Source organism: Anomalospiza imberbis, chromosome 10 (genome assembly GCF_031753505.1).
Source record: "Anomalospiza imberbis isolate Cuckoo-Finch-1a 21T00152 chromosome 10, ASM3175350v1, whole genome shotgun sequence".
NCBI lineage: Eukaryota > Metazoa > Chordata > Aves > Passeriformes > Viduidae > Anomalospiza > Anomalospiza imberbis.
Genome location: NC_089690.1, coordinates 14068929 through 14096375, shown reverse-complemented (window position 1 = coordinate 14096375; position 27447 = coordinate 14068929).

Genomic DNA, 27447 nt, shown 5'->3' with positions numbered 1-27447 from the left:
TGCCTGGCTCCTTTGTGTTCTACTGCTCTGTTATTAACATTAATGAAGTTTTTGACAATGTTATGACCATATTTAATATCAATCTTGGATAGTTCTACTCTGTCTAGAATGATTTTCTCACTGTGTCTTCCCAAGAAGATTCATGCCCAGCTTATTCAAGTTGAGCAAGTAACCATTTCTTCTAAATTTTACATGGTCAAAAAAGCTGGAGTTGTTTTATGCTTGAATCAGAAATTATGTGCTATTCATCATGCCAGAGCACTCAACCAGATAAACATGGAAACGATCCACCATGGTCTTGGTTAGTGCTAACAAAACCAATTTGTTTTATTCAAATTAAATTAAATATGTTGGAGCAATGTTAACAGAAAGACCATGTAATTACTGTAACTAGGATGTTATTAAGCTTTTTGTAAGAGTGAAAAGCCACTTACAAGGTATATATATAAATTGTGTTGTTCTGTAGACTTTTTACCACCCTCCTGTTTCATTGCTCTTCTAATGAAGATACAGCATAGAAATATTTCAACAGTATTGATATTTAATTGTGGAACAGTGAAACTGCATAGTTTCTTCCTTAATTTGCAAGGAGCACTGCTTGCTTTCAATATGATCATGTCAATTTATTTTATTTTTATTTACTTGTTTCAGTCAAATTCCTTGTCCCATAATAAGTACAGTTTTAATTTTTTTTAATGCAGGACTGTTCTGTGTCTACTTTGTGTGACCTGATGATAAGGAAAATAAGTTTCAAACCCTGCCTTTTTCCTTTCCAGTTGTGAGTCAGTGATCAGCATGAACTGGAAGATTTTCGTTACTTTTTAATTGCTTTGCTGAAGTGGGGATTGCTTGGGACACCCTCTTCCATGTTCATATCAGGAAAATGTTCCCTGAGCAACTGCTGATTATGCTTATGTCTTAATATTAGTGAATATGGGTGTCCTTTTCCAGATTCTCTACTGCATATTCAAGTTCTGGTCCTAAGAGTTTGAAGTAAAAGATGAGAGATAACAGATTAAAAAAGAGTGGGGAGATAAATCTGTATATTGGTATTTGTACACTGGTGTAATAAGCTAACAGTTTTTCAATATTGCTATTGTAACTTCATTTTTCAATCCCTTACAATGACCTTTTAATGAGGCATAATTTTTCTAATACCTTTTCATTGATTTTGGCGATAAATGACATTATTTCTGACATTTACCTTCAAGAGTATACTGGAATTCAGGCTGGGTTTTTTAGAACTTAATGCAATATAAGTGTGATGTGAAGAGAGTCTGAAGAAAAAGATGGAGATGTTGAGGGAAGGAATGAGACAAGATGTGGTTCAAGGTCTGGTCTTTGTGGCTTAACTCTACAGAATTCATTATTGCTTACTGGAAAATCCAATTGAATTAGTGCATTATCTAGCAAAAACAAAAAAAAAAAAAAAAGAAAAGTTATTATAGGAATAAAACATGAGGTATATTCTGGGCACATATTGGAAGAGTGAGGGGTTGAATGAAAGTGACATCTATAGCATGGCTTTGCCTAGACTGGGTGTGAAGATTAGGAGAGGTTTCCATATAGATCCTGCCAATGTGGAAAGAGAGGAGCAGGATGAGTCTTTCAGATACCTGCCATATATGAGTTTTAGAACTATATGTATAGTGTTTCTAATCTGAAGTTTTTCAGAGGTTTTTTCTCATTTCACTGAGTCTCATACTCTAAGGACAGGATGTATGTGGACAGCAATGCAAGTAAAAGATCTTATGTGCAACAAAGATTTCTGTGGCTGTATAAAATATGCTGTGATGCAGGATTGCTTCTGAAAGGGCAGTGTTATGCAGCTTGATAGGTGTTTCTACACTCTCCTGCTCATTAATTCAAATTTACTGCACTTTGTTTCCTTCTTGGTACTTAAAAAAGATTATTGGAAGGGATATTGAAATACTGGAGGTAGATAAGAAGCATTTTCAGGCTGTAAAATCACATAGGTAATAGATAACATTTTAGTAGGAAGCACTTAACATAAATGATTGTTTATTGTTGGTTTGGGGTTTTTGTCAGACAGATAGTTTAATGTATAATTTATAACACTTTCACCAGCTAGTTTAACTGCACAGTCTTGATTTTTAAACTATGATATGGAATCTTTACTGCATCCTGCTTTTAACCCCATTAGAAACATTTAACATGTGCTTAACTAACTTAGCTTTTGCAGTAATTTTCTGGTGGAACAATTCCAGTACTCCTGCTTTCAGGTACTGCATCAAAGGGTGTCCAGCCCAAATGGGTGATAAGCAGTTAACAAACCATACCTCATGTAGAAGGAGCTGTTGTTGCAAAGAGAGGATTATTTTGATGTGTATGTGGTGATTGTCATGGTGACAACTGAAGTGCAACAGAACCAGAGTTTCCAATACTACCCAGGCTTCCCAATCTGCCACATATGTCAACACTTCTCCTCACCTCATCTTTAATGTAGTAGCACACTGAGTTTACTGACCCAGGCTGAGATGTTCCTAATCACCTGTGTAACATGTGCATTCACTAGTTGTGTTGATTTAGTAGGAAATATTGGGTTTTCAGAAAAGCAAAGTGCCAAATCCTGTTTTATTGCTTAGCTTCACTGCACTCACACTAAAAGGATTCTCTCATCCATGAGAACACGGTGGTGTTTACTTTTCAAAGCAAAAGATATGTGCTGGATGGATTTTTTGTGTCAGAATGTTTTTTTTTTTCCCTGCTTCCTTTCTGCATCAGTTAACACAAGGGTGTTTCTCAGCACTCTGTGGCAGCAGAGTTTGGCAGAGGTGACAGAGGTGGTGCTGGGTTGTGATGCTGCACAGCAGGCTAATCTGAGCAAGCCATTAATGCAACCCTTGGTAGGGTGGGAGCCAAGATTAAAAGTTACTTCAATTTTCTAGTCACTGGGAGGGCTACTTCCAGTAGGGCTGTTTGGTGTGGCAAATGGTAACACCAGGAGCTGTAAATAACAACAATGTGTTTGATCTGACTGAGAGTTGAACTTTTGCCTTCCTAATGCATCACACAAGGCATATTAATATACTAAAGATTGTGGCTGCGATTCCCTGAGCACGTGTATCTGCAGCTGCTTTTTAATACAATGCAGAGCATGCAACGCAGAGATGACTGGTTGGAGGCTGCCTGCTTGGCAAGGTTTTATCTGTCATGTGTCTTAATCTAGTCATCTTGCTTTCAAAGTGAAAAGAAAATTTACTTCAAAGAGCTCAAAATATAATCCTCAAATTTTTTTTATTCTTTGACTTTAATATAATCATTACATTCACACTTTGCTTTCACAAGTCCTTTAAAATGACTCAGTAATTATTTTTGCTGTTCAGACCTATCAAATCCTGTATATGATTTGTGTAATTTACTGAAGTTCTCTGTGGTTGTTTTAAAATCCTGATACTAACACAGCTGACCTGAATAAAATATGTAATAACTCACATTTTGTGGTTAACCAGGACAGAATTATAATAATGCCAAGGTCTATTAAACTAAAAGGCTGTGTTTTTATTACTTAAAGGTCAGTGAAGTCCTCTACAATGACATCTGTGTTCTGGTATTGTGTTCCCAATCTTTATCTTTTCATATGGACAGATACTGGCACATTATGTTTTGAAATTGATCATGAATATTGGGGGAAGAGTATTACAAAATAATTCCGTTTAACATTTTTATCATGAACTAACTTGCTATCACCAGCTTTCTGTAATATGACTGCTTTTGCCCTTCAGCAATGATTACACTTTTCCCTAATTTTGTCAGACAGAATGGTAATAACCTTAGGCAATTATGCTAAAATAACTTGTCAGCTAGTCATTGTTTTATTTTTAATGTATTAAGAAATTAAATGCTCCAAAATGCAATGGACTAACAAGCTGAATGCTTTTTTTATTCATGGGTGTGTTCAGAAGCCACGGCGGCTGATGGTGTCCCCCAGCAGCACAGGCTGTGACAGCCCTGCACAGCCCCAGGGCACCCATCCTGCCTGCCTCAGCCTGGGGAGAAGGGGGAAAACTCTGGTGTCCTGGAGGAAATTTATCCCCATTTCTCTTGGGAGCTTGACCTCCTCAAAAAGGAGGGAGTTGAGGAGCAGGGAAGCAAAGCTGTGGTGAGTTTAGTAGGAGCTGTTGTTTATGATCTTAAATCATAAACACAACAGCTCACCCTCCACAGATCACCCTCCAAGACAGAATGCTCCCACGGCCAGAAGGGCTGATGTTCTGGAAGGTTCAGGGAGTGTCTCCTGATCCAGCTGGACCACTGAAATGGTGACTCCTTTTATCATCCAAATAGCACTTGACCATGCTGCTTGAGAGACTTGATTCCCCAAAGAAGCACTGCCCTATCATGGTTATTTTGTATTCTTTTTACAAACACTCTGTCCATGGGCATCTGTACAAAACAATGAAATATGCACATGCAAAGGCAACCTCATCTCATTATCAAATTGCAATTCCACTTTGGGCATGTTGAGAAGAAAGAACCAAGTGCCCCAGAGAAAGTGTCTGAATACCCTAGGCTTTGTTTCTCATGTAAAAGAGAGCAAGGCCAGCAGTGTTTTGGTCTGGGAGAGTTTCTTGTCTTGCTCAGTGCACTGCACTCCTCCCTGTGTCTGGGAGAGCTGTTACATGTTAAAAAGCAAAGGACACCTTTTACTGAGATGCTTTATAGATTAAAAGCATCATGCCTGTTCCACAGCACATTGCTTTCCGGGTTCACTTTGACTAGGAGAGTATCTTATTATTATCAACAGCCTTTGAAAATGTGCATTTCAGGTAATTTTCACAGATCTCATTGGCATTGTTCTATTACATACTGCAGTGTTCTTTCAAAAATGACATGCTGCCATCAGGAATGAGTATGATAATACGACCAATGTAAGAGAATCAATGTTTCAACCTTTGAAATTATTTTTGTATCACTACTGTGTGAAAATCTGGTGATTTAAAAAAAAAAAGATACATTTCTTCTACTTTATATCTTGATAGATCACTGACCATTACACCTCCTTGTTCTCTTTCATGATTATTAACAGCTGAGACATATTTCTTGTAATATCTCTCTATAAATAATTCTAGGCTCAGAAGTTTGTTTCTTTTATAAATTAAGCTATCCAAAAGTGATAGCTCATTTCTCCATAACTTGAATCTGTCTCCTCTAGGCGCAATTTATCTTTGCAGCAGCTAACCCTTAGGCATTATTTATTTCATAAACTTTTATTAATCATATTTGCCAGTTTCTCCCAGTCTTTCTCTTCCCACAATCTTCTTCTACAGTCAGAACACCCACCAAGTTTCCTAAATATTTATACTGCTATTTTTAGAGGAAGAAGAGTTGTCTGAGACATTGTTTTATTAAACTGATTGTTTAAGTACCAGTCATCAGGGATTTCTCATGGAAAATTCAAATCTGAATTTTGTTGTAGAGTAGGGAATGCCAGTTTCGTGAAGTCAGACTGTTTGACAGACAAAGCAGGTACACAATCACTGTGGATTGTCCTCTGGGAAAGGCTGCTGCAAGGAAGGAAAATTAATGTGAAGAAAGATGGCAAAAACTAGCTCAATGCTTTTGAGTTTTTCTTGCACTGGCTAGACAGGAAGAAGCTTCTTGGTAAGAATGTCTTTCAAGCCTTTTGTGCCAACTGTTAAATCTCAGTCAGTGACCAGAGTAAGAGAGACCTGGATTTGAGAAACATCCCTGCCATTCTCAGCCACCATTCCCAGTGCAGCTGTGATTGCTCAGCCAGAGGGAAGGACCCTGTGAGGGCAGATGGGTGCAGCCACCCCCTGGTACTTTGCCAAAGCTATAAAGGGAGCCTTAGGCAGAGATGAGACACTCATGGTAAGGGTGGCATTATAGAGTTTGCAAAGCTGGCATGGTCAGGAGACACACCAGACTGGTGTACCCCTACATTTAAGACAGATGTTTGGGGTTCTTTTTATATTAAACAATTAAGATATGCCTTAGACAATTCAGTGCTGTCCTTGTAGCCATAACTCCTGCTGGCAGAAGTGCAGTCCATGTGCCAGGCAAGTCCTTTACAGACTATTTTAAACACTATTGAGCCAGGTGTTGCCAGTAGTTGCATTATTTCTTTTATATTGATTAAAAAATTTAATCTAAAGGATTTTTTTATGGCTCCAAACAGTGTAAATAATTCATAAGCTGCATTTTTAGCTGTCTCAACAGATGCACATTCCAATGTGTTACAATTACAAAAAGAGTACTCTTTTTTTTTTTTTTTTTTTGCTGTATGCATTGTTGATGAAAAGAACATGTGAACATCTGCATAAGTGTTGGCATTTTTGGGAGGCATTTCATGTATTACTTCATCAGGTTTTTTCCCCAATACTGGTGGTTAGTGAACAAAAAAGAAGAAAACTTTCTGTGACAAGCCTATGCAGTAATTTAATTTTAAAAAGAGAAAAAATATCAGTGCTTCACCTCAGCATATGCCCTTTAGCTCAAAAAAGTTATCTGGAATTTACAGGAAACCAGTGAGGTTGACAAGGATTAGCTATAATAACCCTACTCGGGGTCCATCTTATTTCCATGGAGGTGAATATATATATATTTGTATATAACGATACTGTAACTATATAATGCATGTATAGTTTTATTTATAAATGAAAAGTAAGCCTTAAAATTTGATGCTATTGATTTAAAGTATCTTCTTAGCTTGCAGAGTAGAATTATTTATTCTGATATTAATTTCTGGGCAACTAGAAAGAAATAGAGCTGTCAGATTTCAAGGTGACAAGAAATCCCACTTGAGTCCATCATCAGATGTGCCTACAAATGTCTGTCAGTAATGACTGAATCTGCCCATAAAAACCTGCACTGTAAGAACTTCTACAAACGTCATATATTCCATTCCTTGCCTCTTTGTACTTGGAGAAGGCTTTTCCTGATGCCTGTCATGTACCTTTTTTGCTGCTATTTAAACCTTGTTGTTAGTTTTTCTATCAGTGGTAGAGATCTCATTTTCCCCCTCAATTTTGCTGTGTCACTTCAATCTTTTCTGTGCTAACCTAAAATTATGATACGTGGTAATACTTCCTCCATCTTCTTCACTCTGTAATAGGGAACATTTTCCTTTATTACACAAGGTCCAAGTTCTTCACCCTGCAGTGTCTCAAAAAGTGATTTGCATACCTCATCAATATCCCCAGGTTTGGTGTATAGTCCCCATTTATAATATTGCTTTTTGTCTTTTTCCCTGCTGACATTTCAGCTGTATGAAAGGCCAACTTCTTTAGTCTTTTATCTATGGCATGAACCATTTTCTCACTGGATTTTGTTACTACATATTCTGAAATTTTTAAATACTGTGCTAGAAACTGTTCTCCTAAAATATTTTTTAAGCCTTCATTATCTGGGATTGGTTATTTAATTCTGTATTGCCTAAACTTGTGTGATACTGAGAAGTTTCTTCCTTCATCTATGACATATGAAATTTTGTATAGCACATGCTTCTCAGAATAGAATGAACTTGATTTTTTAGTTATATTCACTTTCTCTCCTAATCCCAAAATTGATTTTTTCCTAATGCATCTAATTTCCCTAGAATATCTAATTTTCGTATCCCATTCTAAAATACTGATTTCCTTTTGAATTTTTCTCCATATCAGAACACCACAGTTTGTGTTTATTTGGGTTAAATTGGTGAGATCCTTACTTGGTTGATTTCCTCACAGACAGCAAAATCTCATATACCTCCCCTAAAGCCATTAAACCTGAAAGCTGTAGCTTGCTCTATACAGCTATTTTTCTATGACATTCTAACAGTGACTCACTTTCAGGTGCAAGGCCAAGTAGATTATTTCAGTTTTCCATCAGGTTGTATGTATTTCTTTACAAGTCCAAATGCAGGTGAGGAGATTAAGTTTTTCCTGGTTGTCTGCTGATGTAATAGACTATAGATCAAAACCTGGTAATAGACCTTCCTTTTTCTTTTGTCATGTTAATTGTTATGGTTTCTGAGTCCCTAGAAAATGAATTGCAGAAATGCCACTGCTCTGAAATGAATCCACTCTGAAATTCATATTCTGCTGCTGTGTCTGTTTAAACAGACCAAATGTTATTTGTGCACTGGTTTTGGAGAAGCTGAAAGCTCTGGTTTTGTCTGATTACCTTTTTCTCATTCCCTGATAGAACAGTCACTTTGGAAGAGAGATTGGTATACTCTACCCAATTTGCAGATTCAGGCACTAACTTGTGTCTTCAGGCTTTGAAAGGGTAATGGCAAAGAACTGCTTATAAATCTTAAGTTAATTTAGGATATTTAGTCTTCTGTCTCTTGGATGGATAGACTTTGGCACTTTAATTAACTGCTTGTTAATTCTAGACTTTCACATTGCTCTGTGCAGAGCCTTTAAATGTCTATACTGAGACTATATTAAAGGGCATATTTTAGTGGTAAATAGATTCCAACTTTATGTTTTATGCATCCCATGGATCGTGTGGCCTGTGACTCAAAACACACAAGACATGTTTCTGGGGTTTCACATACTGTAAATAAATGTAAAACAAGCTCCTTGCATAAACGTGCTACAAAGTAATCAGCACCAGGAAAGCTAAGAAGCTAAATGATACTTGGAAGCCTGAAATTCAGATTAATCTCTTGCAGGCCAGAACAAATGATTAAACTACTCCACCTCTTTTGCTTGATATGTAAATCTGGCTGAATGGCAACATCCTACGAAAGACAACTGCAGCAGCCACTGGCTGAATTTAAATATGTAGCAATGGGTTCAGAATTTAAGAAAACCTGTAAGTAGTTTAAGAATTTCATCATCTTAAAGCCTGTTGGTGCCTGTTTTCATTTATAGTAGGAAAGGACAGAGATTATACATTTCCAGGTAGAAATCTCATCTCCTGTATTCTTTCATAGAGTGTTTTTCCTCAAATGAAGAAAAGCAACACACAAAGTTTCTGGTAAATATGGCTGGACAGTTATCCAAGTCAGCACTGTAAACTATGTGTTCCAGGCTTCTCCCTGTTCTCAGTGTGAGAAGGGATAAAACTACTTCATTTTCAGAGTACTTGCACATTTTTTTGCATTGCGATATTTCCCATTATTAACAATTTTTATTTCCATGAATTGGGAGAGCATGAAAACACCACTTTGTTTTCAGTTTTTACAAACATTTTATATTTAATGTATCAGATCCCTTTTTTCCTCAAACCTTCTTGGAAATTAAACTAAGTCTAATTTTACAGCTCATAGCATGTCAGTAAATTTTTAGAGAACATTTTAAATGTAAGAGGTGACTTCCTTTCAAGTATCTTCCTGTTCTCCATGTTTTTATCAGTACTACTTTGCAATTACTGGAGCAATATGAACAATTTGATTCTTGAGAAAATTCTCCCCACGGGAATTTTATTTGGTGTAATATACTCCCGATATTTGGTTAAGAATAACATGAATAGAGCTTAATTTTCATATTCAAACTGGGGCTGGATTTGATGTGTTCATTTATTTTATTATTTAGTAATATTCCCTTTAGGTTTTTGCCAAGGCTTAAGATTAACTGACCATCTGTCTATTTTGCTACAAGCAGTATCTGCTACTCATTACTGGCAGTTAATTTTGTGGCAAAAATTCACAGAATGTGGTCTGGTGTTCTGATTTATTCAGTGACATTTATAGAAACCTAACAAATCCAATCAGAGAATTCAAGGATGCTCAGCAGAAGAAAAGTGTAGTGAAAAATATTCACAACTGCCACTGTTCAAAACGATGGCAATGCTATGCTTCTGTGCCATACCACTTGTCCAGCTTTACTCTGTATAGTTCAAACTTTTATTAGCTATTTCCAACAGGAGGGTGTAGCATCACTGGACACAGGCCTGGAATATTTATCCCTGTGTGAAGAATCTTGTGCCTGCAGAGTGCACTGAGAATATGCAGAGATTTGACTCCCAGGTGTTAAGTGCTCTGGACGTACACCCATTTTTACATTATGTCATTAAGTCATAAATATGTAATAAGATATGCCATAAAGGTGGGCTTGGAAGCAAAAGGATAACTGGAGATAGTCAGCTGCTCTCTGTTTAACTTCTCAAAACTGCTAAGTTATTTAAATATTTCAGTACCCCAGACTGGTATCCTGAATACTTATAGATAAAAACCCACATCCTTTTCAACAGAATCCACCATTTGAATTTTAATATTCTTGCAGTTTGTGCAAAATTTTAAAATCTTCTGGTTTTTCTCATTTCATTTTTGTTGAAGTACTTAGATGAGTACTCAGATGTCCTTATCAGGGCAATTTTCACCCTAATTCTTGTTCAGTTAAGATTCTGATGTTATGTTCAACAAAGTTCTTCACAAAGCTGCAGCCAGTAATTGGTGTTTGATTCTTTTGTCTTTTAAGAATTTGTCTCCTTTTTGCCATTACTTTGGAGTTTAAAGTGAACCCAGTGCCAGTGCATAGCAGCTGCACCTATTACCAGACACACATATTTTTGCAGTCATGATTCTCTTTCAGGGAAGTGAGTAAGCGTTGTTGTCTCTGCTGTTCTTTTGTGCTAACCAGCATGTCACATTGTAATTACTGGAGTTGCCTATTTCTGATGAAAAAGCAACTTTAGAGCTTCTGAAGCTATGTTGTGCTGTGGATTGTGGTTTATATTTAAGAATGCCTGTGTTAACTTTAGAGGTAATAAGAATCTAGAAACATCTAGGTAGCTCCACTTAATCTGTTTTCTCTGTGGGAGGCTTATTTTCTGAATAAGCCATTGTCATCTTGCTGCTCATTCCCCTCATGCACAGGAATGGTCTCTCGAGCTGCTTGGGTGGCTTTTTCAGAGCTGGCCCTCCTGGCCAGAGTGTGGAGCAGTCAGCCCTGACACCCCCAGCTGTTGTGGTTACACTGCTTTCTGTGCTCTGGACACAGAGCTGGGACAGATGTTCTCAGCTGGCAGAGCAGCAGGTCTACGGAGTTAGGAGTTAGGAATATCCTAACACTGCAACTCTGGGGAAAGGATTTCCCCATGGGACTATTACTGTGCATTGGCAGTGGGTTTTGATGTGATAACCTCATGCTTTACTAATATTCAGATTAGGCTTGTAGTGTTTTCCTGTGCATAAAAGGCAATCAGAGACAATTTGAGTACTTTTTCTAGCATTTGGACAGTTGTCTGGGCCTTTCTATGCACACTGCAGGAGAACATCATAGAAAATAAGCTAAACCATGCTAAGGTAGCTCTGTTGCTTTTTGGATGTGCTGTGTAGACATAAAGGCTTGCTCAGGAATCTCTGCCATGTTTCTGTGCTGCATTGTGGCCCTAGTCCACGGTCTCAGTTTGTCAGAAAGTCATAAAGCATCTTAGTTTTGTCAATAATTTTACAAAGCTTATTGGCAGCAGAAAAGATTGGTATGCAATTAAATTTTATTCCAAACTTGGTTATATAATTATGTGTAAAAATGAAAAATCAAAGCACATCATCAAAAAAGCCAATATAATCAGGAAATTAAATTCAAATATTTACATGTCTCTGATGGAAAAGCGTTTGTTCTGCTTCCATTATATCAGAATATGCTAGTCTTGACAGTGAAAATGAAAATGAACTTTTGCAATGCATATTTGCTCAACTAAAAAGGTTTCTCCATTTGAGAAGTTCGTTAAATGGTACATAAAAATTCCAAAAACTGCATGCGCTTGAGCGCGTGCAATGTCCTTCCATGTAAAAAAAATTTAAACATCTAGGATTGCAGAAGCTCAGTTTCACTTCCAATATTTACTGCTACCAGTATTCTTAAATGCTTTCACATAGAATTAACAATGTGGAGTAATACTATTTATCAAAGCAGTTTATTTCTGCTGCTCAAATAAATATATATTTTATCAAAGTTTAATGTTTAATTCAAGATTAATAACTTAATTCAAGATTAGTGATTCAGTCAAATGTAAGAACAGCAAAGCAATTATCCCTCTCCTCCCACTATCAACTTGAGCTTTTCAGAGGTGTTGCAGGAGTGTGAAATATTTTCATTTCACTGACATGATAATGACACTTTGCAGGTGTTCTTAGACTCTAATCATCCACGACTTTCACATATGCTACAAACTGGGAACAGTCCCTTTGAAGTTAATTGAGTTTCACCTGTATACTCCAGCAGGGATTGAAACCCTGTTTACCCAATTTTAAACTAAATATAAATACATTAAAATATAAAACTGTACTTTACCTCCTGGTAGTTCTATTATGCATGTTGTAGGCTTTCTCAATTAAAATACATTCAATTAGATATATTTAAAGATGAAATCATCCTCTAAGGCATTGGGTGTAGAAATGGATTAAAAACTAATTAAATGTAAGCCTCTTGAGACCTAAATTACTTTCCCCTCCCCCTAAAATCAGATATATGTCTAAATAAGAATATCTGAAGGTTAGTGATAACCTCAGGGTCCTTGGCTTTTATTTGCTCTCAGATCAACTGACATGGGCTATTTTGTTCCATCACACAAAATGTATCCTTCTGTTTAGCTTTCTGGGGACTAAAATATGACTTCATGTCAAATAATTGTACTCGTATTAAGGTAAAATCACATGCATTTTTAGCTGCTTTTTCCTATATAAAGTAAGAAAACTACAACTGAAATTTTCCAGAGAGGAATCTAAGCTAAAGCATGTCACTATATCCAGAGAAACTCCTTCAATGAATAAAATTAAATCATCAGAGCCATAAGAAAAAGGGATTTCTTTTTCTCATATGTGATTGTGGCTGTCTTCTTGGGGGTGAACAGAAGTTGAATTGATTTAAGGACTTTACAGAGAAAACGTCATTACTTTGAGAACTAGTTTGAAATAAATTGGACAAAAAATTAAATTTGTATTATGTAATGGGCCAGATTATATGAGATTTCCACTCAGTATGAAATGGGCATCCAATATTACCCACATCTTAGCTCAAAGACACCTTAACTCAAATTATAGAATTTCTACTACTGGAAGAGCATGCATTTATTAGAGGATCACCAATGTGTTTATACCTGGAGGATATGAATCTGTAAAATTAGAATTTAAAAGACCAAAATATTTTTTAGGTGATATTAAAAAATGAATCTCATGCAGTGCACATTGTGCATGGTGTAAAAGCAAGATATCACTCAGCTGAGAGTGAAAAAAACTGAAATGACCTTCAAAATGAAGTGTAGATGTCTTGGACCCAGATGCTGATGCATGAGCAGGTGCTGGAGAGGGCCACAGGCAGAATGGAGACTAGCTGTCGTGGGATCCTGCAAACCTGCAGCTGGAGGTGGCCAGTTCCATACCTGTTTTAAGCTCGGAGCCATTTGATTGCTGCCATGCCTGTGCTCAAGGAAAGCAGAGAGTGACTCAAGAAATCACAACCAATCTATGTCCATGGGAGGAAGCTGTGAATTTCAGTGTCAGACTGGGTTTTAGACTGAAATAATATTTATGCACAGAAATTATACTTGACATAGTGGCAACACTTCAGATCTATTTTTTTAAAGGGGTAAATACTTTGCTTACATTTTGAAGAGTACCTGAAGTGTCTCTTTGATCCCCATAGATCTGGTCAGACTTTGCTTAGTTGTGCCAGCACTTCTCAAGCTCTGTGGCATAATTCCTGATTTAAGAAACTGATGAGAATGTTGTCTGAATATCATAGGAAATCTGCAAAAGAGCAGCAACATTGGAAAGGTTGCCACCACCTTTAGTGAGAGCAGTGTTCCTGATGAAGGTCTTGCTTGGCAGTGAAATCCTACCTAACAGAGAGCTGTTTAAATTACTTGTGAAACAAACACAATTTAATTTAACTTTTGTACAAAACCTCTATAAAGCTATTAATTTTTTTTTACAATGTATATTTCTATTGCAAAACTTTTTTAATTTGTTTGTTTCTTTGGGTTTTTTTCCTTGTTTATTTAGTTCTTTCTAGTGGGGTGTTTGCAGTAATTCCAGAGAGATTTGCAAATCACTGATATTTTAGTCAGGAGGGAGCAGTGATTGATAGCCCAGCACTCCAATACTGATGCTGAGGAGATCAGGGTATAGTTCTTTTCTAAGCTAAGCCGCTTTGGAGCTGGAAATGCAGCAGTGGATGTGCTTTGGAAGGAATGCATCCTAGAGAGAAAACTCTGCTGGCATGCAGCAAGACAGCGGGAGGTGGATTGAATGAAGAGGTTTTCCTTGTGCATCCCCAAGAGTTCTCTCAGGTGCACTTGAGAAGTGAAAGTATCACTAAACTGGAAATGAGGAGGAGTTGTGACGTGTTTTCACTGAGACTGCCTGAATGTTTCAGAGTCTAAATCCTGGATACTGCTGTCCTCTTTCCTTATCCCTCCAAATGCTTTAGAAGGTTTGCAAGTTCTCTAGGCATGCCCACAACGATGGACACCACTAGCAAGGGGCACAAATCAATACAGAAAATCTTTTCCCCCTTCCATGAGACATTCCTTCCCTACAAGTTTGGTTGGTGACCCTAAAGAGCCACATGACTGAACTTTAATAATTAAAGTTGTCTTTAACAGATCAGAGTATGTTATATTCTGGACTTTTATGCTGTGTCAGACTTCTCTTAATATTTACATGTTTATTATTCTCCAATTATTATATACAGACCTCTATGCAGCTATTCATATATGTTGATGCTAACCAGGTTCAGACTATGCTTTAGGCTATAATTTAGGGTCTTAAGGTACAGAATAAAGGCATTAAACACAGATTGTTGTTCTTGATGTGATTAAAAGTGATTCCCATTGTTACTATAGTGTGGTTTTTAATCTTTTATCTAATACTTTAAGGCAATCTGTTGAATAGAAACCATAGCACTATTAATTTAGTGGAGCACTAAGCCTCAGGAGAAAATGCTAAATAACATTTAGTAATGGGTTTTATAACAAATTTATAGAGCTCCTTATGTGTGCTTTTCACTCTTTTTCAATGCTAATGTTGGTATCCATTAGCACTCAGATGTTTTTCCTCATGATACAATAGCTATGGCAGTCTGGATACACAGACTCCAAATAATTTAATGCTTGTTGGAGACAATAGAAAGAATTCATGGGTGTCATGTAGTATCCTCTACAAAACCAGCTTTAAATACTAATAGATGCTGCTTTTCTTTGTTCTTGAACATGAAATAATATTTTATATCTATTCCATCACTTGACACAACAAAAAAATCCACGGTTTGTCAGTGTGCCTTCAGTAAGATTTGTACTGGGTGTGAGGAGCAGAGTGACACATTCCAGTTGTTATTTTAATAAGTTCACTGGGTAAGTGGTCATAGAGCATTATTCCATAAGGCAGGAAGGCAGACAATGTAATATCAGGCATGAATCTTGCTCTTGAAAGCAAGATTCAGTGGTCTCTGACTTTATTTTCTTTACTGATTGTCCTGAGCAAGATTCAGTGGTCTCTGACTTTATTTTCTTTACTGATTGTAGCTGAGTAAAAGGTGTTTCTGTCTCCACTAGACATTAATTCATATTTCCAGAAATGATGAAGCAAGTAGGTATTCAAGCTTCCCCTCTGCAAATGATTTTGTGTAGGACAAATTGGTATATAATGTTATCAAGTCTCTTGAGATCAGGAATGAAAATGTAAAATATTTTTTTCCATTTATGTGCAATCACCACCTGTGGTCAGGATTAAAAAAATAAAAAAGAAGAAAGGGTTAATACTTCAAGCTAAAAGACAGGGACAAAAATGCTCATAAAATGGAATTTTTCAGTTGGGAGTTCAGTCAATTAATTAATTATTTAACTTGACAAAGCACTCAGTAAAGCAGAACATTTTCTGCATTAGAAAAACTTGTTGAACTCATTCATGAGATTTCTACGATTAAGACTGCTTTATGTTGGTCTGCTAAGAAATAAGGTGTCCAATTATTAGAGAATTTATTTTTTAAAAAAAACTAGGTCAAACGTCTGTTTAATACATATGTCTTTGAGACTTCTCTGTAATGACAGTTTTGACATAACAGTGTATGGTGATAGTATCAACAATACTTCTTTTTAGAGCATAAGTTTATGCTAACTTTTGATTTCCCCTGCCTAAATGTGCATTGTTTTTTTCCATAAATTAGCAGAGTTCATTGTCAAATATAACCTCTTAGATTGTTATTTTCATTCCTGTGACAATCAAAGTGAGGTGCAGCGACATTTATATACATTTGAGTTTCATTTATCTTCTCATGGAAATTTCATTATTCTATCCCGTGTGGTGAAGTTCTTAAAGTGAAATAATTTCTGCTGAAGAAAGCAGAGAAGGGAGAAAGCTGAAATAACCTTTTATAACCTCTAAGATAAATGACAAATGCACATCTAAGGTAGATGAAGCTTCTATATTTTTTTATGGCTAGATCATCCACTTCACCTGTTTACTGTTTTAACAAAGGCAAGGTTCTCAACCAGCAAATATTACATCTTTAATGGATTTTTCATTTTTCAGGAGTGTAGTTTAGTAACTGCACTATAGAGATGCAAATATTTAATACATCAGTTGTATTGGTTCATGAAAATATCAATTTGATTAATGAAAATATCAGTTCCCATGCAGATTGTAGCATTTTCTAAATAATAAAAAAGTTTCAAGTTTGCTGAACAATGACATAATATTAGGTGCATACATTTTTTCTGGGAAAGGGAGTTTTCTTCCAGTTTTTCTGCAACATTTCCACTCTGAGTTAGTAATTGATTCTTCAAAATCAAGTTTCACATTTAATTCCTGAAACTATTCTGTGTCATCTGCCTAGAATATGAGCAAGAGAAAGTGCATTTCTTAAGGTGACTGGTGCAGGAATCCATTTTTATGAGTTACAAGGCACATGAGCATTGCCTACAGCTTGTTTTCCCCCTCATTGTGATTATCATCAAGTTTATAGGTGGAAAGAAAGTCTTTTGCTTCACCCAGCCCATCATCCCTGACAGTTTGCATTTATTCTCTGAAGCAGAGTTTCTGGTTTTACATTTTGTTTAGCAGTAAAACATCTGTAAAGGGCTGATCTGTCTCCTCCTCCACTTGATGCCTGGAACATTGTGGAGAGCAGCCTCCTTAGACCTCCAGTCTCTCTCCTGATATCCCTGCAGTGTTTGTAGCACCTGCAAACAGATTTTTCAGCTCTGGTGTAGTAAATTAGTGTGCTCTGTGTGGAAACAAAAATCAAACAAAACCAAAAAACCAGAGAGTGAATTAAGACTTACTGCACTGTCAGTGTTGCCCTCGGGAAAAATCTGTAATTGCTAGGAGATGCCTCTTATTTGTGATAAACTATCACTTTCTGTAAATGTCACCACTCGAAGACTGAGATACAAACATTGCCATGAGCAAGACCACTTAGCAGGCTTTTGCAGCACATATAAAGTCCATGCAGACATTTGCATATGACTTACTTTCAGTGTAATTTTTCAGAATAAGAGGAGACAGTAGCAGTGTAATGTAAGACACAGAATTAGGCTTGGCTCAGTGACCAAGCTCTGGATTTGCTCTCCCAGGTGAAGGGTCAGTTGCTAATGTACAGAGAGCCGTGCTCCTGCTCTTTTCTCTGGAAAATATGGAATATCGTAATGCATTGTTGTTCCAACATGAGGGCTGGAGAATGCCTCCATCCAGTATAAGCCACATGTGTGCGTCCTTTTGCCAGCCAGGAAGCTGGATCCCAACCCTGAGAGCCTTCCAGCTGGCCTGGTGCCTTTTGTTTGAAACAGAGGGGCAGTGGCCAAATGGCTGTGAATGATGAGAGTGGAGACTCCCCTCCTCAGGGACAGAGGGGGTTCAGCTGGAGTCACATCCACACCTCTTTATGCATGTGGCTTGTTTTATACGGTCACTGCCACATCAGGGAGGTCTATAAAGTGCTACGTGATTGAAACTCAGCTCGTGTGGCTGAAGAGGTGGAAAACCTTTACTGTCAGTATGGATAGAAAAGGGAAAATTTGACTCGTGGTACAAAAATGAGAGTGGTGACTCAGAAGTGCAGGGACAAAGAATAAGCAAGTGAATGTTGTAATCTCTGAGTTTAACTATAACTACAAAACACTATTAAGTAGAGTGTTTATGTTTTCTCTTTTCCTGCACCAAGATTAATGGGAAAAGTTTAAGCACTTCTAAATCACATTACTTGCCTCAGGAAAATGAAATGGTAATAGTGTGTCTTTCTTAGTTATTTCAAACTGTTCATGTATGTGTTAGCTGATGGAATTCAGATTAATTCTCAGTTTGTCTGCTTTTGCAGGCCATGTGTATCAGCGTGTGTCTGCAGGCATGTATATCACACTCATTTTCTCCTTGCCTCCCTGACACACTTCCATGTGTGAAGTCACATTTAACTAATATGCTCAGATAATTTCATGTACCCTGAAGCTGTATTGATTATATTATCAGTTTTATACTGTCATGTAGAGTAAGGCTTAGTTTCTGAATGTCTTCCATCCATCTGTCAGGGATAATGTAATATGCCAAGGATATGCTGTCTGATTTAGCAGAGATACTTTAACAGAGTAAAACTGTTAAGACATGACCTAATTATTTTACTGCTTTTATTCTGATTCTCCCCACCCTTGACCACTGCCTGTTTTTCTTGGATTTGCCTTTACAAAATGCTTTAATAAAATCTTCATTTACATTACTATATCGCAACCTAATTTGGTGCTAATTTACCTGCTAAGACCTCTCTAACAAAAGAGCTGTTCCCTCCCATTTTCGTGGATTTTGAAACCTTATGTGTGTTATTGGTAGTGATTCCTACTTTCCAAGGCTGGGTACACTTACATTGGCTACAACTGACTAAACCTGTACCATATGCTTGATATATTTTTTAATTGTGTTGTGCTTTCTTGGGATTGGAGTCTGAAGTGAAAATTCACAGTTAAAATATGCACACTCAGGATTATGAATGAAAATCATGACTGCAAAAAGTATGAAGTGAGAACATTTCAGAGCTGTAGTAGCAAGATTTAAAGCTCAAAGAAAGGAGAAAGGATAGAGTGGATCAGGAACTGGAACAAGCTTAAATTATGCACATCAGGAATAGAAACAGAAAACCCCAGTAACAATTCTCTGAGACACACCATGGATTGGAGCAGATAAGTAATTGTTTAGAAAGGATGAAGGGTCCATGGTCTCCTTAAGCCCACAGGAGTAGTAAAGTAGAGGAGGAATGTGGGACTGGATGTGCTCTTCTGCAGGCTTTGCAGCTTGTTGATGTAAGGAATGGGTTTTCCTTCAAATCCCAGCTAGCACTGACAGCCAATGGATACCAGTTAACACTGCATCATGTCAGAGAGGGTGCTCATCTGACACCTGGAACCTGCATCAGCTGCAGCCCACAGGAGGGTTTTCCTTTTTTCTTTTCTTTCTCCATTTCTTTATGTAAATGAAGTGACAAGCCAAAAAAATGCACCTTTCCTTGCTGTAATTACCAAATCTCTTATATGGCAATTAAGTTACAATATTAGGCTTTTTACCTAGTTAAATATTCTCTGAAGCACTGTTCTTTGAATTGTGGGAACTGTGAGCTATGTGATTAATAGCATTTTTATTATTTAACCAATTTAACCAACGGACACATTGCCAGATTTTATTTTGAAAGCAAATTTTTGACTGCAACAATGCCAAAGTGAGGAGGCCATTCTATGTGGTGTTGAGAAGCTGTACTTTTATTGCAAGTTGGTTTTTCATTTTGTTCCTGGATCTGCTGAAAAACAACAAAAAAGAAAGAAAGGAAAAATGGACCCTTCCTTCAAAGAAGCCTTAGGGATCTGTTCTTGTAATCACTGGTAAAAACATAACAAATTTTTCACAGTGGCTAATATTTGCATTCCTTAGTATATATTGCCAAACATTTTATGGCATTGGTTTAACGTGAAATGTACTACAGTTTTTCAAGTGAGAATACTAATCAAATTTCCAGTCTATATTCATTATCATGTTAATATAAAATAAGATATTGTGGAACTAGTAATATTTTGCAGTAAATGTATTGATTATATAATGTCTGTTATTTCTGTGGCAAAGAAAGCCTGATTTCCTTTCTGCCTATTATAATTACCAATTGCACACAGTCTTCACAGTATCCAGTCTGCTAATTAATGATGATACTGAAGGATGGGCATCTGATAACAAAAAATAATTTGCATAAGCTGCCTGCTAGAATGAAAGACCATCTTCCTCTGCAAATCCTGTATAAATGAGCATAAACTAAGAGATCACATTTAGATCTTGAAAGCCACCACCTGAGGGATTCATGGCTTTTGAAATCCCAGCCATAATGTGTACTGCTATAAATGAGAGCAAAGCAATTCAAATGCATAACAGCACGGGGAATAAAAAATAGGATGTTTAAATAATTTAGAAATGAGTCTGTTCTTTGAGAAAATATCCATATGAGCTTCATCATAATAGCTGTTGTCTTGAACATTGCTGGGAGTTGCTGCATTGCAGTGAGAGTTCATCTGGACCCAAGAAATGCCTCTCTACTCTGATTTGCAGGCAAATCCTTCAGTAACACCAGAACACTCTCACCTAGGGAGGTGGAATGATGGGACTGCCTGTGGTGAGAAAAATATTTCTGCCTTCATGGCAGTCCCTACAGAGAGAACATTTGGAAACCTGAAAGGGTCAGGAAAGATGAATAGGAAATCTTCATCAGCTGTGGTTTAGAGTATACTCAGAAAGGCTGTTGTTGTTGAAGGCCTTCCAAATTGAATTAGATTGCTTTGTAATATTCTTATATACAGACAAATGAGATATTATTATACAAATGCTCACAATTATTTGTCTTTAATATAGCAGAATACAGTAAGAGCTGTGAGACAGGAAAAGAAATCTGTGGATTTTTGTCCTACCCAGTAGGAAATGAAAACTAGAATGTTACAAAACTTGTTGCAATTTAGACAACCCACTTTCCATCTTTTAATGAAGGGCAGTATATTCTTCTATCTTTTTACAGTAATGGATAAGAAGCAAACATTTGACAGTTGTTTATGTACCCGAATTCAGAGTTCTCAGTAAATGGACATTTAATTTAGTTTAATCTCTTGCCATTCATTTGGTCCTTTTAAAAATTCTTTAAAAGTATTTCAACTCTGTCTTCCAGGAAATCTGATTATAAGAAGCTGCTGAATCTTTTCTACTTTTCCCCCAGTGCTTTTCTTTCAGAAATATTGCTTTTGGTTGTAAATATTTTTTTCTCCATGACTATTTAACATTATTTAATATGTGTTAACAACAGATTATCAGTGCACAACTCACCATTTATTGCTAGAAACTCTTACTTTTTTGGTAGTATTTTGGTTTTTTTTTTTTGCTTCCCCTAGCATGCTGGCAGATGTTACATGTGTGATGATATCTGCTAGCCTCTGTTTAGCAACTTCTGTGAGTTACTTCAGTTACAGGAGGATGATTGTTTTTTCTCTCCTGTTTTGAAGTTTGGTTTTTTTTCTCTGCATTTTTTCAAGTAGCAGGTGAAAGAAAGGTGGGACAAAATGTCAGCTACTGAGGAAAAATTGGTAAAAGCATGACATGGTATTGCCTTCTCATCCATTCTTCCCAGTACCTGTCAAGCATCATGCAAAACAGATGGCAGAGGCTGCACTGTTCCACAGGAGAGCTTTTGATCTTTGGTGCTGACTTTCATTGCAAAATTGTCCAATCACCTTGTGAGCAGGCAAAATGCCATGGCAGCAGATGAGGAGGAGTGTGAGTGCCCATATATCATATCTGTTTGTCGAGCTGAGACTGTCTAAAGGCCTTGGGGTTCAAATAAACAGCTTGCCTGCGCTGGTGCAACAAAGGGGTGAGGAAAGAAGGGGATTCAAAGCCAAGTCTGTACTTCCAAGTGCTTATGCTGCACATTGATATTGAAAAAAATCCTTTTCAATATAGCTTAGAGCAGCATATAGCTCTGCTCTACTGTGTTGTTACACACCTCCAGTGCTCCTGTAAGCACAGGATGAAGCTGTAAGTAGGAACCACCACAATGTGAACATTTCACTTTAAAAGTCTGTTTGTCAAGCTTGATTTCTTGTGCAAGAAGCAGTAAAATAAGGTTCAGTTTCATAATCAGAGTCCTTGCACTCTAGTTCATTGCATTTTTTAGTAATGTCCAGTGGTATTTGCGATTCTGTGAACATCTTTTCTATCCATAGACATGGTTTGTTTTAGGAGTTGTTGATAAACACTTATGTTCAGGGCACAGTGGGAGTGGGTTTTTACCTTTGGATTGTCATATTCAAACAAGAGGGGAAATAAAGATATCTGCCTTATGTGCCATTTCTTTTTGTTTGATAAGAGAAGAAGTGGAAAATTTAATGCCAATTTCCATAACAGTAGGGTTTGCAGTCTCACTTTAGGGTAGCAATGTAGTATTAAATACTGACATAAATACTGTTCAGGAGCAGAGCCAAAAAAATCCACATTGTCTAATTGTTTCTTCACATGGAATGAAATTTCTTATGGCACCCTGTTCTAATATTTTTCAAGTATGTCATTCAAAGTGTAACGTTATTGAAAAAGCCTAAAGATTTTGAAGACTAAGCCTGTGTGGTTCACTAGAAATGTAATTTACCTCAACAGAAATAGCTTTGAGGAAATCAGAGAACTAAATAGAACATGCAAATGTTGCTCTAAGCACTTGAAGTGTTTTATAAAAGAATATGATTTTCAGTGAAATTATGAACAATTTCCAGAAGGACAAATCAGAGATAGAAAAACTGATACAACTTGAAAATCTTATTCATCTGAGAAAACTGTATTTACTCCTTTCAAAGACATATTTGTGTAATAATTTCTCAATAGCAATTTTACTACTGAATTTTGATCCTTTATTATTTACCTTAGCATCTTTAGTTTTCATGAACCAGATTCTAGAGTCAGTTAATTGTATTGATAATTTTATTTTTTGTAAAAAAGAAAGGAAAGATCACTTTTTTTAGCATATTTTTATTTTTGAACAATGAAGGGGGAAGAAAGCTAGAAAGAAAAACTAAGAAATAATCCCCTCTCAAGTGTAGCGTAAAAATTAATAAATTTTAATGGCCTGAAGTATAAGTGTCTGGATTGCTAAATCAGCTGGCTGTGATAACTGGTATCTGAACTTGACTGCAAGGGAAAATATTAAAATACGTTTGTTTTTGTTTTTTTTCCACTTTTTCTTTGACAAAAGGATTGAGAAGTTCATCCCAGTTTACAGTATTACAGTCTGAGAATCCCTGGGAAGAAATGACATAAGAATGTGGATCTCTTAAAAATTTTGCTTGCACTTTTGAACAGAAACAACTTTGTTAAATCTTCTGGAATTAATTCTCAGATTGCTTAGATAACCTTTTTCTGTGCTTATACAGTGAGTATATAAATTATAAAGACTGATTTTGCATATTGTTCTAAGGCTGCTTTCTGCAGAGTTTATCTTGCTGTGTTCCTTTTGCATTTGTAAGGAGAGAGATTTTTTTGTAAGGAAGTTTAATGCTGAGAATGCTGAATAAGAAATAAGCACATATTATTTTTTATTTCTGTTCCCACTCTTTTTGAGCAGTTGTACTTCTGCCTTGCTCTGAATTCCCTGTACAGCTGAGTTCTCATAAATTTGTGCAGGCAGCTTGTGAATACTTGTACAATAAGTTTGTTGAGTTTCAATAAAAACAAAAGCACCAAAATCTTTAAAGTAAAGTTGCAGATGTAATATGTCTTATAATGAATAAGAATGTTCCAATTTAATTTATTTCTAAACTGGTAGCTCTACATTGCAGGACTGAGTTCTTTGTATTGCTTCCACTACTTTTGAAATTTAATTCCCAACTTTTTTATTTTTTTAACTTTTTTTTTTTTAACTTTTTTTTTTTTTTTTTTTTTTTTTAATGCAAGAGTTTTTTGGTCTGGTTTTGAAAACTTGTACAACACATTTTACAAATTAATACTCACTCTCATATCCCATGGTCAGTGTAACTCAAGTGTGGCCCTTGGTGCCATCTGAATGATTTTGAAAATTTCTGACTAGATTTCATTCAGCTGTTAAGAAGAAACTGAAACTGTAGGAAGGAAGACAAAAGATATCACTCAGTAAGTAGATGAACAATAATTCTGCTTATTCACCTCCTTTCCATTTCTCTTTGTTTCTGCAAGGCAATCCAGCATGGAAGCATGGTGGCAGCTCTCCCTCTTAGGTGTTGGCACTGTAAGGACAAGTAAAATCCTAAAACACTTTCAATCCTCTCTTCACCTTTTCTTCAAGCACCTTTCTTTTTCTGGCTGTTCTGAGCTGTGGAGGAGATTTCTCTTCTTCTTCAAGTTCAGAGACAAATTCAGAATTGTGTTCAGCAAATGGTTTCTTGCTTATCCCCTTTTTTCTCTGAATATCTGTGATGACTGGGTATAAGTTTCTCTGAAGCTGCTGCTCTGATCCCATTGTCTTAGCAGCAAAAATCAGTGGCAAAGGAGGTCTCCCAGGCTCCTCTCTGAATCTCTAAATTTCTCTTTCATGTTTTCCCTATTGCCTAACAGTCTGTAGACCTCTTGCTGTGTTTTTAAGTGCTTCACTCATCTGACATTTCAACTGAGAACTTCATTGCTCACTTCTATTTTCTTTTTAAAGACTTAATTGTTTCAAATGCAATTATTTCAAAACAGCCTAATGCAGGCCCAAGTATGCTTCCATTATACATAGCTATAATAATTGGAGATTAGGCATACTCAATGTTTGGCATGTTCTAAATCCTGGCCAAAAAATTTCTCAGCATCCTTCTATAATCAGGTCATCCAGTAAAATCTCAACTGTTTGCTCATCTCAAGAGTCCTTCACAGAAACCATTCTGTCAGCAAATGTGCTCAGTTTTGTCACAGGAGGTTAATGTTCATGAGAAGAAGTGAGGTCTATGCCATGGTCAGACTCCAAATTAAAATCACTCTGTTAGGAAGAGATCTAAGGTTTACATGTATTTAAAGCAGAAGTTGGATTAGAAATGAGACCAGTCTGCAGATAGTACTGAGCATTCTGGCTGGGTTTGGTTTTATTTCCAAGTAGTAGATAGTCATGTTTTGTACCACAGCCATTTCTGTATCTGCCCCCAGCAGATATTCAGACAAAGGCAGCTGCTTTTGTAACTGGAGATTTCTGTGTCTGGCCAAGCAAAACAGAATGAGGGCAACCAGCACTGACAAGACATGAGTCTTGGTATGGGCCTCCAGACTGGTATATTTTAGCTCTTTTCTTTTATCTCTTCCTTTCAACTGTTGACTCATTTTCCTTGACTAGCAAAATATTGCAGATATCATTAGCAAAAATACTGGTCTGGAACTGGGGCAAGGGGACTTTTTTTTGTGTCAGCAAATGAAAGGGGGGATTTCTTATGTTTGGTGCCAGTGCATGTGCACTGCTGTCACATTTGTTTGCAGTAAAATATGTTTGAAATTATTAGGTGATGAACATTCTGATTTGTTTTGCTGTATATTTAGATTTTTCTTTTCTTCTATAACTTCTACTTGCAGGTGACATTTTTTAGATAAGGCTTACAGGTCTGCAGTGTGTAGTACAATAAATAAAATCTCAATTGTGAGCAGTCTAATGTTAATTCCTTTACTGGCTGTCTGGAGTGGGCTGACAAAGTGTTCTGGTTTTGAAAAAAGCAACTTAATGTCTCCATTTGACCATAGTTACAAAAATGATGAGTTGTGAAGGCTAACCCAATGCATTTTATGGACGAATGCTTAAAAATATAGAAATCTTCAGACTATTCAGAAATAGATTGCCTTTTCTGAGTCTCTGGGCTGGGTATTGGGGGGTGCTGAAGTAGCCTAAGGAAAAAACCTTTAGAGACAAACACCATTAAAATGGAACTCATAGGAGTTTTTTTTTGCTAAAATAGATGGTGAATGTTGTTGGTTACTCAATCTGCCAACTAGCACTCCAAACAGCAGTGACAGTATTGCTAGCAGCAAAAAATTATTTCACCATTTATTTTTAAAAGTGAAATGAGCTGCAAACTTATATGAGAGGAGGGAGAAACTATCCTTATCTTAACATGCAAATTTGTCTTTTATTAAAATTTAAAGCAGTAACACAAGTGTGTGTATCCAGCAATGTCCTATTGTCTGTTGCAAAAAAAAAAAAAAAAAAACCAACCAAAAAAAAACCAAAAAATAAGATCTTTGGGATAACTTCATCTCTTTATCTTACATATTTTTTAAAACTACACATCTTTTTTACTATTCATAGTTCTAAAAGGCTTTAATGTTAAATTACTTAAAGGCATTAATACAAAATTCATTAAAAGATGAGGGGCATTTTAATGTCCAAAATTCTTTCCACTTACATCAAGTATATGCACAGCAAACCTGTAAGACAAGGGCTATATTCAGCTTGATACGATTTTTATTAATCAGAAAGAATTTTTCTTCTTCTTGCTGCCCTCTGTGAGAGTATGAGACTGTGAAGTCAGAAATAATGCCCATAGAGTTTACATATAACAAACTTGGCAAGCATGAAGAGAACTATTTCCCTGAGTACTCTGCTGAAAGAGCTCCTTAGTTCCCATCTGTGGATAGATTGTGTGCTGCAGTCCCTCAAATAAAGCTTTCTAATCCCTCTGCAAATGGAAATTGATTACAACAGCTGGAACTGCTTTGGCTTTCCCTTTATAGTCAAGATTTTTTTTTTTTTTTTCTGATAAGGTAATGTAGGTCAATGTTTTAGGTAATTCACAGTATGTGTAAGCTCTGAATTCAATTTAGAAGGAATCTGCAATCTCTTTAAGTTGTGGATGTTTAAATGCCAGTTTTGGAAGGCAATTATGGAGTAATAGAAAGTAAACAGGAAAAATGCATGTTGGTATTATTCACAGTTTAGTACACTCTCTAAATATGCATAACCTTAAATATGAAATTATGCTATTAGAAATAACAGGTGAATTTGAATGCAAATGGTGACATTTTGATAGCATAATTTTCCAGCTATAATTCATTCCCTCTAGGTGTCCTGACAGAATTTTATGTAGGAATGTAATACTGAATCATCAGTATTAGTGGTAGCTGGTAATTTTTCCAGGTGCACCAGTGCCAAGAGCACTCCTCACCTCCCACCCTGCCACAGCCCTGCTTCTTTGGGCTTGTCTTCCTTTCCCCTCTGTCATTTCTGCTCTCATTTTACCTTCCCTTGTCAAGGCTCTGCCCCTCGGAGCAGCCAGATTAAATTGTTCAGAAGACTTGAATCACCTTAGGTGGAATAAAAATGGCCTTAACCTAACTCTGTGTAGAGGAGGGCTGACCTCTCTGAACTATAAAACTATTTTATCTGCAAGTTATTTGTCTGGCTTCTGTGGATGATATGAGTTACTGATTAAAGCTCAATGATCCTCAAGCAAGTCCCAGGACTGTCTAATCTTATTTTTCCTCCTATATATTTCAAACTGGCATTTTTTCTAGCTATATTGAAAATCTGAAGTTTGTTTTCAGATTTCTAA